The following is a 13,390-nucleotide window of genomic DNA, read 5'->3' as shown; positions in this document are numbered from 1 at the left end:
ACATATTATCATATTTTTGGATGAAACTTCACAGAAGCACATGATAGAACACAATGTATGTCCAGACTTTTAGTTTACATTTTTTTTTGGAAACTTGGAAGTGTCAAAAGAAAAATGGGGTGCACCCGCAACTAGTTGCGGATTGGAGTTTCCCATGTTGGTAACCTTTCCCCAACTTTACAATGACAATAACAGATGTAAAAAAGTGCATCTATCAAATTGGAACATGTCAGGGGATTATGTTGTTCCACGGTCCTCAGTTAACACATGATTCAACTCACCTGAGATATTCATTAGTTGACAGCTATGAAGTACTTTGTTATTGTACTGACTACTTAATTTGACTTCTTTGCAGTTTTATAGAACCGGCGATAAGGTTCATGTGCTGCATAATGAGCCAGCCTGTCCCATTGAATGCCTTGATCTCCATGTCAAAGAAATTTCGATTTCTGACTACCGAGGAAGGAGAAATGATGTTATTGTCTCCAGGTTCTTTATCCAGAACACTAGAATGCTCAAAGTAATGAAATTTGGTGTAACAAATTATCACAATAAGATCTGGTGGGATACCCAGTTCAAGTGCCTAGACCTGAAGAACAACGCTTCTAGAGATGTTGATTTTCAGTTTGGATATTTACCATCCTTAGATAAGTTCAGCTCGGACGGTGTTCGTAGCTGCTTGATACATGACTTGTCAGTGGCTGATCCCTTTGCTAGAGAGATATATGCAAGATTTGGGCCAATTTCTGCATAGTGTTACTTTAACTCCCTATATTTTGTACTGGTCTGAACAATATACTTCATCACTTGGTTAATGTACTTCAGACTTGATGTTATTCTTGTGAACATGGTCTAATATTCTAATAATTTCGGGATGTATGTACTACTAGTGATATACATAGAAGCTAGCAATTGGTTGACAGAATCTACTAAAAAAAGCCTGTAACGGATGTTCACATTCAGTTCGTCAATGCTATATCATGTATGCTTGACGAAGGCGATAATAGAACCGCCGCAGAACACCGACTGAACAAAGATAATCAAAGATCCACATCTTTGGAGAGGCAAAATTCTTACAGATTAGGTGAATACCATAGAAGCCATTAACTTCAGACCACACCTCACGTGCATCAGCGTCCTCTTAGTTTCAAAGGCGGCAGGGGATCGAAAAAATGCAAATAGCCAGTAATTACTGTCAAAAATAAATCCAAGAAAGGAAACTTTTATTGTTCATAGAGGCTGACATGTGGGACCCATGAGCCAGCAGCATCTCAAGGTTTCAAACGCGCCATGTGATCGAAAGAAAATGGCAAATAGCCTGAAATTATTGGTCAAAAATAAATCCAACAAAGGAAAGGTTTATTGTTCAAAGAGGCTGACATGTGGGACACATGAGCCAGCAGCGTCCTCGATGTTTTAAAGGTGGAATGAGATCGAAAGAAAAAATAAGCCAAACTTCAGTTGGTAAAAAAACAAGAAAAAACACATTTATCGTTCTGAGAGGATGACATACGGGACCCATGAGGCAGCAGCATCCTCGACGTTTCCAAGGCGTCATGGGATCCAAAAAAGGCAACTAGTCAGAAATTAGGGGTCAAAAATAAATCAAAGAAAGGAAAGGTTTATTGTTCACAGAGGCTGACATGCGGGACCCATGAGCCAGAAGAGTGATCAACGTTTCAAAGGCGGCAGGGGATCAAAAAAAGGAAGTAACCACAAATCAGGGGTAAAAAATAACTCCAAGAAAGGAAAGTATTTTTAGGACGACATGCGGGTCACATTTTGCAGCAGCGGTCTCAGCGTTACAAAGGTGGCACGGGATCGAAAGAAAAAGGCAAGTGACCAAATATCACGAGCCAAAAATAACTCCGAGAAAAGAAACTTTACTATACATAGAGAATGACATGCGGGTCCCATTTTGCAGCAGCGGTCTCAACGTTTCCAAGGTGGCACGGGATCAAAAGAAAAAAGAAGTAGCCAGAAATTAGGGGTAAAAAATAATATATCCAAGAAAGGAAACTTTTATTCTACATAGAGGATGACTTGCGGGACCCACAAGCCAGCAGCTTCCTCAACGTTTCAGATGCAGCATGAGATCGAAAGAAAAAGGCAAGTGACTAAATATCAGGTGCCAAAAATAATCCAAAAAAACTTTTATTGTACATAGAGGATGACATGCGGGTCCCATTTTGCAGCAGCGGTCTCAACGTTTCAAAGTTGACATGAGATCGAAAGAAAAAGACAAGTGACCAAATATCAGGAGCCAAAAATAATCCATGAAAAGAAACTTTTATTGTACATAGAGGATGACATGTCGGCCCCATTTTGCAATAGCGGTCGGCACAGGACCAAAATAAAAAGGAAGTAGCCAAAAACAGGAAAGATTTCAATTGGGTTGCATCTGGACATCTGAGCCTTCGAACTACCCTGCTGGAAGCCTTTTGACTCGTACAATTTAAGCCCACTCCAAAACAGGAAAGTCCTATGCTTGGCAAAAACAAAAAACAAGGAGATTCAACATATAAGTTTGTTTACGTAAAAACAAAGATTTAATTTATCCCTTTGCAATAACTCAGAGCGAAATACACTGTTTATTGTCTGCAAAATAATCAAGATATCACATGTTTTTTGTACGGGGAGGCACATCGGGGCCCGATGAGCCAGCAGCGTCGTCAACGTTATAAAGGCGGCAGGGGATCGAAAGAAAAAATAAACCAAAAATCAGTTGGTAAAAAAATCAAAGAAAATAAACATTTATCGTTCTAAGAGGATGACATGCGAGACCCTTGAGGCAGCAGCTTCCTCAACGTTTCCAAGGCGGCACGGGATAAAAAAAAAGGCGAAATAGCCAGAAATTAGGGGTCAAATAACTCCAAGAAAGGAAAGGTTTGTTGTTTATAGGCTGACATGTGGGACCCATGAGCCAGTAGGTTCCTCAGCGTTTCAAAGGTGGCATGAGATCGAAAGAAAAAGGCAAGTGACCAAATATCAGGACCCGAAAATAAACCAAGAAAAGAAACTTTTATTGTACATAGAGGATGACATACGGGACCCATTTTGCAGCAGCGGTCTCAACGTTTCCAAAGGTGGAACGGGATCAAAAGAAAAAGGAAGTAGCATCTGGCCAAAATAATCCAAGAAAAGAAAATTTTCAATTAGGCTGGATCTGGCCATCTGGGCCTACGAACTATCCTGCTCGGTCTTTTGTCTCGTACAATTTCAGCCCACTCCAAAACATGAAAGTCCTTTTTTCGATAAAAAACATGAAAGTCCTATGTTTCGCAAAAACAAAAAACAAGGAGATTCAACATATAAGTTTGTTTATGTAAAAATAAAGATTTAATTTATCTGTTTGCAAAGCTCAGAGCGAAATACACTATTTATTGTCTGCAAAATAATCGAAATATCACATATTTCTTGTACGGGGAGGCTGACATCACGGACCCATGAGCCAGCAGCGTCGTCAACGTTTTAAAGGCGGCAATAGATCGAAAGAAAAAAATAAGCCATAAATCAGTTGGTAAACAAAATCCAAGAAAAGAAACATATACCTTTCTGAGAGGATGACATGCGGGACCCATGAGGCAGCAGCATCCTCAACTATTCCAAGGCGGCAGGGGATCAAAAGAAAAAAAAGGAAATAGCCAGAAATTAAGTAGGGTAAAAAATAAATCCGTCAAAGGAAACTTTTATTGTTCATAGAGGATGACATGTGGGACCGACCTGCCAACTGCGTCGTCATCGTTTCAAAGGGGGCAGAGGATCAAAAGAAAAAGGCATATAGCCAGAAATTAGGGGTAAAAAAATAAATCCAACAAAGGAAACTTTTATTGTTCATAGAGGATGACATGCGGGACCCATGAGCCTGCAGGTTCCTCAACGTTTCAAACTCGGCATGAGATCGAAAGAAAAAGGCAAGTGACCAAATATCAGGAGCCAAAAATAATCCAAGAAAAGAAACTTTATTGTTCATAGAGGATGGCATGCGGGACCCATGAGCGAGCAGCTTCCTCAACGTTTCAAACTCGGCATGAGATCGAAAGAAAAAGGCAAGTGACCAAATATCAGGAGCCAAAAATAATCTAAGAAAAAAAACTTTATTGTACATAGAGGATGACATGCGGGTCCCATTTTGCAGCAGCGGTCTCAACTTTTCCAAGGCGGCACAGGACCAAAAGAAAAATGAAGTAACCAGAAATTAGGGGGTGAAAAAAATCCAAGAAAAGAAAGATTTCAATTGGGCTGCATCTGGATTCTGGGCCTTCGAACTATCCTGCTTGGCCTTTTGTCTCGTACAATTTCAGCCCACTCCAAAACAGGAAAGTCCCATGCTTCGCAAAAAACAAAAAACAAGGAGATTCAACATATAAGTTTGGTTATGAAAAATAAAGATTTAATTTATCCGTTTGCAAAGCTCAGAGCGAAATACACTGTTTATTGTCTGCAAAATAATCGAAATATCACATATTTCTTGTACGGGGAGGCTGACATCATGGACCCATGAGCCAGCAGCGTCGTCAACGTTTTAAAGGCGGCAATAGATCGAAAGAAAAATTAAGCCAAAAATCAGTTGGTATACAAAATCCAAGAAATGAAACTTTTACCTTTCTGAGAGGATGACATGCGGGACCCATGAGGCAGCAGCATCCTCAACTATTCCAAGGCGGCAGGGGATTAAAAAAATAGGAAATAGCCAAAAATTAATTAGGGTAAAAAATAAATCTATCAAAGGAAACCTTTATTGTTCATAGAGGATGACATGTGGGACCGACCTGCCAGCTGCGTCGTCATGGTTTCAAAGGGGCCAGGGGATCAAAAGAAAAAGGCAAATAACCAGAAATTAGGGGTAAAAAATAAATCCAACAAAGAAAACTTTTATTGTTCATAGAGGATGACTTGCGGGACCCATGAGCCAGCAGCTTCCTCAACGTTTCAAAGTCGGCATGAGATTGAAAGAAAAAGGCAAGTGACCAAATATCAGGAGCCAAAAATAATCCAAGAAAAGAAATTTTATTGTACATAGAGGATGACATACGGGTCCCATTTTGCAGCAGCAGTCTCAACATTTCCAAGGCGGCACAGGACCAAAAGAAAAATGAAGTAGCCAGAAATCAGGGGGTGAAAAAAATCCAAGAAAAGAAAGATTTAAATTGGGCTGCATCTGGACATCTGGGCCTTCGAACTATCCTGCTGGGCCTTTTGACTCGTACAATTTCAGCCCACTCCAAAACAGGAAAGTTCGGATTTTTCTAAAAAAAACAGGAAAGTCCTATGCTTCGCAAAAACACAAAACAAGGAGATTCAACATATAAGTTTGTTTATGTAAAAATAAAGATTTAAATTATCCGTTTGCAATAGCTCAGAGCGAAATACAATGTTTATTGTCTGCAAAATAATCAGGATATCACATGTTTCTTGTACGGGGAGGCTGACATCGGGGACCCATGAGCCAGCAGCGTCGTCAACGTTTTAAAGGCGGCAGGGGATGGAAAGAAAAAATAAACCAAAAATCTGTTGGTAAAAAATACAAGAAAAGAAACATTTTCGTTCTGAGAGGATGACATGCGGGACCCACGAGGCGACGACATCCTCAGCGTTTATTGTTCATAGAGGTTGACATGTGGGACCCGTGAGCCAGCAACGCCCTGACCGTTTTAAAGGCTGCAGGAGATCGAAAGAAAAAATAAGCCAAAAATCGTTTGGTCAACAAAATCCAAGAAAAGAAACATTTACCTTTCTGAGAGGATGACATGCGGGACCCATGAGGCAGCAGCATCCTCAACGATTCCAAGGCGGCGGGGAATCAAAGGAAAAAAGGAAATATCCCGATATTAATTAGGGGTTCAAAATAAATCCATCAAAGGAAACTTTTATTGTTCACAGAGGATGACATGTGGGACCGACCTGCCAGCTGCGTCGTCATCGTTTCAAAGGGGGCAGGAGATCAAAAGAAAAAGGCAAATAGCCAGAAATTAGGGGTAAAAAATAACTCCAAGAAAGGAAACTTTTATTGTTCGTAGAGGATGACATGCGGGGCCCATGAGCCAGTAGCTTACTCAACGTTTCAAAGGCGGCATGAGATCGAAAGAAAAAGGCAAGTGACAAAATATCAGGAGCCAAAGATAATCCAAGAAAAAAACTTTATTGTATATAGAGGATGACATGCGGGTCCCAATTAGCAGCAGCGGTCTCAACGTTTCAAATGCGGCTTGAGATCAAAAGAAAAAGAAAGTTGATTGTACATAGAGGATGACATGCGGGTCCCATGAGTCAGCAGCTTACTCAACGTTTCCAAGGCGGCAGGGGATCAAAAGAAAAAGGAAATAGCCAAAAATCAGAGGGTGAAAAAAACCCAAGAAAATAAACTTTTGTAGCACATAGAGGATGACATGCGGGTCCCATGAGCCAGGAGGTTCCTCAACGTTTCAAACGTGGCATGAGATCGAAAGAAAAAGGCAAGTGACCAAATATCAGGAGCCAAAAATAATTCAAGAAAAGAAACTTGAGTGTACATAGAGGATGACATGCGGGTCCCATTTAGCAGCAGCGATATCACCGTTTGAGAGGCTGCACGGGATCGAAAGAAAAAGGCAAGTGACCAAATATCAGGAGCCAAAAATAATCCAAGAAAAGAAATTTTATTGTACATAGAGGATGACATGCGGGTCCCATGAGCCTGCAGGGTCCTCAACGTGGTATGAGATCGAAAGAAAAATGCAAGTGACCAAATATCAGGAGCCAAAAATAATTCAAGAAAAGAAACTTGATTGTACATAGAGGATGACATGCGGGTCCCATTTTGCCGCAGCGGTCTCAACGTTTCCAAGGCGGCACAGAACCAAAAGAAAAATGAAGTAGCCAGAAATCAGGGGTGAAAAAAATCCAAGAAGAAAGATTTCAATTGGGCTGCATCTGGACATCTGGGCCTTCGAACTATCCTGCTTGGCCTTTTGACTCGTACAATTTCAGCCCACTCCAAAACAGGAAAGTTCCGAATTTTCTAAAAAAAAAAACAGGAAAGTCCTATGCTTCGCAGAGACAAAAAAACAAGGAGATTCAACATACAAGTTTTTTTTATGTAAAAATAAAGATTTAATTTTCCGTTTGAAATAGCTCAGAGCGCAATACACTGTTTATTGTCTGCAAAATAATCAAGATATCATATGTTTCTTGTACGGGGAGGCTGACATCGGGGACCCATGAGCCAGCAGCGTCGTCAACGTTTTAAAGGCGGTAGGGGATGGAAAGAAAAAATAAACCAAAATATGTTGGTAAAAAATCCAAGAAAAGAAACATTTTCGTTCTAAGAGGATGACATGCGGGACCCATGAGGCAGCAGCATCCTCAGCGTTTATTGTTCATAGAGGCTGACATGTGGGACCCGTGAGCCAGCAGCGTCCTCAATGTTTTAAAGGCGGCAGGAGATCGAAAGAAAAATTAGCCAAAAATCATTTGGTAAACAAAATCCAAGAAAAAAACATTTACCGTTCTGAGAGGATGACATGCGGGACCCATGAGGCAAAGAAAGATCCTCAACGATTCCAAGGCGGCAGGGGATCAAAGGAAAAAAAAAAGGAAATATCCCGAAATTAATTAGGGGTTCAAAATAAATCCATCAAAGGAAACTTTTATTGTTCACAGAGGATGACATGTGGGACCGACCTGCCAACAGCGTCCTCATCGTTTCAAAGGGGGCAGGAGATCAAAAGAAAAGGGCAAATAGCCAGAAATTAGGGGTCAAAAATAACTCCAAGAAAATAAACTTTTATTGTTCGTAGAGGATGACATGCGGGACCCATGAGCCAGCAGCTTACTCAACATTTCAAAGGCGGCATGAGATCGAAAGAAAAAGGCAAGTGACAAAATATCAGGAGCCAAAGATAATCCAAGAAAAAAAACTTTATTGTACATAGAGGATGACATGCGGGTCCCAATTAGCAGCGGTCTCAACGTTTCAAATGCGGCTTGAGATCAAAAGAAAAAGAAAGTTGATTGTACATAGAGGATGACATGCGGGTCCCATGAGTCAGCAGCTTACTCAACGTTTCCAAGGCGGCAGGGGATCAAAAGGAAAAGGAAATAGCCAAAAATCAGAGGGTGAAAAAAAACCCAAGAAAATAAACTTTTATAGCACATAGAGGATGACATGCGGGTCCCATGAGCCAGCAGGTTCCTCAACGTTTCAAACGTGGCATGAGATCGAAAGAAAAAGGCAAGTGACCAAATATCAGGAGCCAAAAATAATTCAAGAAAAGAAACTTGAGTGTACATAGAGGATGACATGCGGGTCCCAATTAGCAGCAGCGGTATCACCGTTTGAGAGGCTGCATGGGATCGAAAGAAAAAGGCAAGTGACCAAATATCAGGAGCCAAAAATAATCCAAGAAAAGAAATTTTATTGTACATAGAGGATGACATGCGGGTCCCATGAGCCTGCAAGGTCCTCAACGTGGCATGAGATCGAAAGAAAAATGCAAGTGACCAAATATCAGGAGCCAAAAATAATTCAAGAAAATAAACTTGATTGTACATAGAGGATGACATGCGGGTCCCATTTAGCAGCAGCGGTATCACCGTTTGAGAGGCTGCACGGGATCGAAAGAAAAAGGCAAGTGACCAAATATGAGGTTCCAAAAAAAATCCTAGAAAAGAAAGTTTTATAGTACATAGAGGATGACATGCGGGTCCCATTTAGCAGCAGCGGTCTCACCGTTTGAGAGGCTGCACGGGTGTCGAAAGAAAAAGGCAAGTGACCAAATATGAGGTTCCAAAAAAAATCCTAGAAAAGAAAGTTTTATAGTACATAGAGGATGACATGCGGGTCCCATTTAGCAGCAGCGGTATCACCGTTCGAGAGGCGGCAGGGGATCGAAAGAAAAAGGCAAGTGACCAAATATGAGGTGCCAAAAAATTCCAAGAAAAGAAAGTTTTATAGTACATAGAGGATGACATGCGGGTCCCATTTAGCAGTAGCGGTATCACCGTTTGAGAGGCGGCAGGGGATCGAAAGAAAAAGGCAAGTGACCAAATTTGAGGTGCCAAAAAAAACTCCAAGAAAAGAAAGTTGATTGCTCATAGAGGATGACATGCGGGTCTCAATTAGCAGCAGCGGTGTCAACGTTTCCAAGGTGGCAAGGGATCAAAAGAAAAAGGAAGTAGCCAGAAATCAGGGGGTCAAAAAAAATCCAAGAATAGAAAGAATTTTGGTTCATAGAGGATGACATGCGGGACCCATGATCCTGCATCGTAAACGGCTCGATCGGAGAGCGTTGAACGAGATGGCGCGATCGAGAAAAAAAACAATGCCAGAGAGGCTGCCATCTGGGCCCTACATCCCTCGGCGGTGCGGATTTGCGTTGACTCGGCCGGCGAACCCGAGAATTCGAGATGCACCACGTCCCGGGCCACCATACGCAACGTTTTGGCCGGTTTCGTCGGGCTAGGTGGCCTCAAAAACGAGAAAAAAAACGTTTTGACATGCACAACGGACAGACCCAAAATCGTCGGCCATGGTACACCAACAACCACGGCGCGACTTCAACTTCGTCGGCCATGGCAACTTTTCTTGTAGTGCTACTTGTCTTTTATTTGAGTTGGCACTTCTTAATTGCATTGGCCGATGATTAGAATGTTCGGTCACTACACTCTGCGGTGGGGTGAGTGAACCTAGTGTGATGGCACAAATATCAATATGGTGTGCATCATACTTGGCTTCACTTACCCCATCCCTGAATGTTAATATTTGTTTCGACCGACAAAGTATGAGGCATATGATATCTACTTGATACTACTTGTCTCTTATTGGAGTACACCGATGATTAGAATGTTTGGTCGCTCGTACACGCGGGGGTGGAGCCAGTGAGTCTGGTGTGATAGCCACAAATATCAATCTCGTGTGCATCCTACCTAGCCTTGCTGACTCCATCCCTGAATGTTAATATTTTTTCGACCAACAAAGTATGATGCATGCTATTTAGTTCATACTACTTGTCTCTTATTTGAATTGGCACTTGTTAATTGCATTGGCCGATGATTAGAATGTTTCGTCACACTTCTCAAATATACTTATATGTTGCAAATAGATATATATCATCTATGATTTGGTATTGACATTTTATTTGTCTTGTGCATGGAGATGCCGACGACATATGCCGTGTACAAGGGGAGGGTTCCTGGAGTCTACAACGACTGGGAGGACTGTCGGAGACAGGTGCACCGCTTTAGTGGCAACAGCTACAAGGGATACCCCACTAGGGTGGAGGCGGAAGGAAGATACGCATGTTATCTAGCGGGAGAGATAAGGGACATGAGGAGGAACCGGACGAAGATCATGGCCTTCGTGATGATGCTCATCATGACCATGGTCATGTTTGATTTCATTGTAGTTTAGGTTAGTAGCTACATTGTGAGGTGTATGACGACACTTGTGACGACTATGTACCGAGACTTCTAACTTTGTGAAACTTCGTGTTGCATGTGTGTTGTATGAATCAACATTTCGAAACGAGATTTGTCTATTTGTGTATTGATACCGAAATGAGAGTTGGCTCTCTATGTGCTTTTCATATTGCATGTGTACTAGTGTAGAAATATCTATTGTATTGGATGATATAAATATGCATTGTAATCCGCTGGAAAATGCTGTAAAAATTGGATTTTCGAAAAATACCGTTGGCGCACCTTCATCCCCTACTGCCGGCGCACAGCACGCGCGCCACTGCTAGCATCCCCTACTGCCGGCGCAGCACCACGTGCGCCAGCGGTACACAGCTATTGCCGGCGAAGCAAGCCCAGTGCGCCGACAGTAACTGAGCTACCGCCGGCGCACTGGCCGGTGCACCGGCAGTAGCCAGTTACCACCGGCCCGTTCGTATTGGCGGGCTCTGGTGCGTCGGCAGTAGGCCAAAACGGTGCGCCGGCAATAGGCCTTTTTCTAGTAGTGATTGTTGTTCGTAGAAATTGCGACAGCCCATGTCCCCGTATCCATATCACCGTATATGTCTCGCCCTATTGGTGATTTGTAGATTGAATCAATGATATACATGTTCAAATATTTTGTATGTGCACAATCTGTGTTTTCCACCATCATGCTGCCCTTTTTTTCAAAATTGTCGCATACCTATACATATAAAAATTACACCAGGCCCATTTGGCTATGTGTGTTAATGGTTTAAAATACTTTGTTTGGGCTAGGTGCAACACATAAGACCAAAACCTGGGGTCAGCTGCAGCTAGTGTTTGATTTATGTGTTCTATACGGCACGTGCACCAAACATTGATGTTATCTACAATTTTCTTAAACACTCTTCACTTTTACCTTCCTCGTTCTGGGCTAGCCTTGCAAATAACCAAACAATGTGTTTCCCTCGAGTCAAGGCCTTTGACCGTTACTCGCTAACAAAATGGCATGAATGGGACCAGGAAGCGCTTACATGTGGGACCAAAAAGATGTAGACATTGATAAAATAGAAAATAGCTAACAATGGGGCCACAAAAACCCTACATGTGGGACCATGAGATGTGGAGATGGTGAAAATGGCAAAATGCTGACAGTGGGACCGTACAATAGCAAATGTGTAAACAAGAAACTGCTGACAGTGGGGCAGCATGGGCATTTACAGGTTGGACCATGAGACGCGCACCATCAGAGCTAAATCGAAAGGAATTTTGTTCCAATCGGCGATGAATTTTTCATTACAACAAATGAGTTGTGATTAGCACTTTAATTGTGTCGTCCTCGTCATGTTTGAATATAGTCAAATTCTCAGTTGAACATTCGTTATATAGTGTCCAATTTTGTGTAAACATGGTTCTTACCACACTCAAATATATTCAACAATTTCACACAAGTAGAACCAAATCTAACACCTCACTCTGAACGCTTTAGATGACGGCAGGGGCATGCCAGAGATCCTTCTGCCGCTTGTTCGGTCATATTGTCAAACTATTTATCAGTGAACCATTAACTACACATCAGAAGTAGGAGTATAAATCGCTTTAACACCCGCGTCTCTAGCAGAAGTAGTAGTATTAGGGACTTGATCCATAAATTACGCATCAGTGGTAGTAGCGTGCGAGCTGTTGTTCTGTTGAACAGTTTGCGCGCATGGAGAGTGAGAATCAGCTTGGCCACATCCATAGATCCCTTCGTGATAATAAGATGAAAAACGGAACCACTGTAATTTTCAAACAAAATAGATCATGTGGGATGGGCAATGTCCGTATATGAGTTTTTCGCACTTTCTAACTACCTTTTGCCATTTAAATGAGTATCGGGTGGTTTTCCAAAAGTATTTCAAATTTGAACTACATCTATGCTCTAATTTGTCTGTAAATTTGGAGAAAATATTTTAAGGTTGCCTAGTACACTATCCTATGCATTATCGACATAGAAGGTTGAAATATTGCCCCATCTAATATGGATGCCCATGCCGCCAATTTTGACCCATTTTAAAAGAAACAAAAAAAAATGTAGGATATTAAAAAAAGGCAAAACCAACGCAATTAGTCCTTTTATGTGTTCTGCTACCCAAGAAAAATACCAAACCTAAGTTATGGCATAGAGAAAAATATTTTTGTAGATGATCAAATATAGAACATTGTTTGTTTACATGATAATTAAAACATATTGTGATCCTTCAGGATTTTTTGTTGTTTAGATGATCATAGGTTAAGCACTATTTTTTTAGATGATCATGTGTATAGTGCACTTTTTTATTTGCAATCATAAGAAAAATTAAGTTTTTAGATTGAACATGTGCATATTGCAATTTTAATTTGCTTACGTGATTATAGAGAAAATTATGGTTTTGAAAATATTATTTAGATTACATTATTATAAACTGAACATGTTTACACTGAAAAATATTTACTTATGGCAATAAGGAGATTTTTTACCGTGATACCACAATTCTCTCTCGCAACTTGAGACAAATCAAGGAATTTAGCTCTCTTTTTGGGCGAGCATCAATAACGATTAATTTTTTTACCAAGCATTTACGAAATCATCTCCTAAATGGCAACAAAGTTGAATGACCTTTGCCATTAATTTATTTTCTAAAAGTGACTAGTGATGATTCTTATATCTTCTACTTTAAATATATAATATATGGGAGTACTCCATATCCATGAGTATCATTAGTACTGTGTGTATATCCTTTTTATTTGATAAATATTATATATATATCAATACACCATTAATTTTATAAATATGATCATATCTTTTGCATTAATGCAGTCTGAAAATCCATATTTAAAAGGCTTTGCCTTTCAGTTGTCTCCTTCAAAACTCACACTTCCTTCAACGCCATAAACTAGTTCAGATGAGGACTTCGCAGATGTTGCTTCTGACCCTCGTATTCGTGTTGTTAGCATCAGGTACTCAGTTATT

Source organism: Lolium perenne, chromosome 2, assembly GCF_019359855.2.
Source record: "Lolium perenne isolate Kyuss_39 chromosome 2, Kyuss_2.0, whole genome shotgun sequence".
Lineage (NCBI taxonomy): Eukaryota > Viridiplantae > Streptophyta > Magnoliopsida > Poales > Poaceae > Lolium > Lolium perenne.
This window is presented reverse-complemented; position numbering follows the sequence as displayed.